A 2,348-nucleotide genomic window follows, 5' to 3' on the forward strand; every position below is an offset into this window, starting at 1 on the left:
TTTACTGTTACAAAGTTTTAGGGTGTGACAGACAACCAGGTTACAAAGTTCTAGGTGTGACTAAAATCTTAATGAATAAAGCCATTTATTATTACATTCCTCGTGTGTTCCCTGCTTTGCTGTCTATCATTCCCGGGGTTTAGATCAAGATGTGATCCATGAACATTTTTAAATCAGCATTAATGAACTTGTTCTGGCCTATAGACAATCACTATAGCAGTTCTAGCATAATAATGAACTTGTTCTGGCCTATAGACAATCACTATAGCAGTTCTAGCATAATAATGAACTTGTTCTGGCCTATAGACAATCACTATGAGTAGTTCTAGCATAATAATGAACTTGTTCTGGCTTATAGACAAGCACTATGAGCAGTTCTAGCATAATAATGAACTTGTTCTGGCCTATAGACAATCACTATGAGCAGTTCTAGCATAATAATGGACCATCACTGTGTGCCATCGTGCTACACCTGTTCAGTTATTCAACTTTACCTTTCAATAACACGCGAGTTTTCAAAATAGTTGAATTCGAATTAACACACATTTTCTAACACTTTTTTCTTTAAAGTTAAATTTGAATGAATTGTATAAATCAGTCATTTATCGGTGTTTCGTTTGTATCTCTCTGTATACAAAATTAATACCAGTATCTGATACAGTTAAATTGTTGTACATCCCACAGAAAGTAGTAATTGTTAAATTGTTGTACACCCCACAGGAAGTAGTAATTGTTATGTTTTGTTCATGCAATACCAGGATGTAAACAAGGCATGGCCAGAAGGGATATTCACTCCATGATATGTAATTATTCAAATTATCGTTAATTCGGTTAGTCAGATAATAGTTACTTAATCTTGAAATTACTCATCCTTGCTCCAAAGAAATGAACACAAGGAATTAGACTTTTTGATTTGTCGGTAGGGGGATCCGTGTATTGTATAAATAACTCCACGTCTTCAGCGTCAAACGAATTATAGTGACCCCGGGTTACGAACCTTCATCATGAATGCGTAGTACCTGTAAAACTGTGTCTTCTCCATCACAGATAACAAATTTGTCCGCATAGCCCGCTGTACAATGCTTCAGCATAAATATTTATTAAATCAAACAAACACCTCCGGTTACGTCATGCCACCTCGGGAAAAACATCCTAGTTATGCCTAAAAATCATGAGATATTTACATAACAGAACGTGTGAATGACAAAACAAGAATTTTAGGATCTAATTAATAGAACAAGCGCAAACTATAATTTTCACTCTGTGTCACAACAATGAAGAAAAGAAAATTGTAAATAAGTACGGAAGTACTTATTTTAACGTCATGAAAGGAACTTTGAACTAATCCGTCCGTTAATTATTTTTGACCAAAATATTACAATTAAAAGAAGGGTTAGTTCCTTTCAGGACGTTGAAATAAGTTTGTTCTATGGTCGAAGACTGAAATGAGCTGCTGGACTTGGCTCTAGCATGTTTAAGTTCGATATGAATTTGCAACCGCCGACAGCTTTCATGATGTAAACAATAATATTTTTATAGAGGTTTTTTTCAGCTCGGAACAACATAAATTACGAACCACAGTTTAAACTCGTCTTTCAGTAAGCTATTGGCTAATATTCTTCGTAAACATGCCAATAAATTCACACCACACCCATTACACACTTTCCATTCAAGCGCATTAATACAAGATCACACATTTAGTCACATATTTAGAAAGTGTATAACTAACTAAAGGCGTCCAACTCCCCGTGTTTAATTGGATATAATTTCAATTTAATGTAGAAACTAAATTCAAGTTTATCCAAACCATGAAAACAGAGTTATGTTGGGACATAAGCGGGTGTTGTGAGCCATGGACCACATTTTGCGTAATTTGTATCTATATAACTTCATTTATCACAAATTAGTAAATGTTCTTCAAATTTATATTCTTTTGTAATTACATATTAGTAATCTGAGAGTAGAAATAATATGTTTGAAATTTTGAATTTAGTTTGTAGTACAAATATCAACATTTTATAAAACTGTAAATTCGAGTAAATGATATTCGCGGTTTTAAAGAAAATTGTTAATGAAGTTTTCCATAGATTCTAATGATAAAGTGTGAACTCTATTGTGGTCTTGTCCTAAAAATGGGGGTCATGGTGTCAACAAAATTGAGATTAATTTACATGAAGTTGAATTCACATTTGACTAAATGTACCTTTGTGATTCGTGATTTTTAAAGAATGCTCCTACGTATTCTGATGTAAAAGATTTTTCCTCTTTGTTCTAATATTAATCTTCAAAACCCTAACGTGGCCCTACCCTGTCCCGAGGTCGTAGTTTAGAAAAAATAGAATTTTCAC

The sequence above is a fragment of the Ostrea edulis genome, chromosome 6 (genome assembly GCF_947568905.1).
Source record: "Ostrea edulis chromosome 6, xbOstEdul1.1, whole genome shotgun sequence".
In the NCBI taxonomy this organism is placed as follows: Eukaryota; Metazoa; Mollusca; class Bivalvia; order Ostreida; family Ostreidae; genus Ostrea; species Ostrea edulis.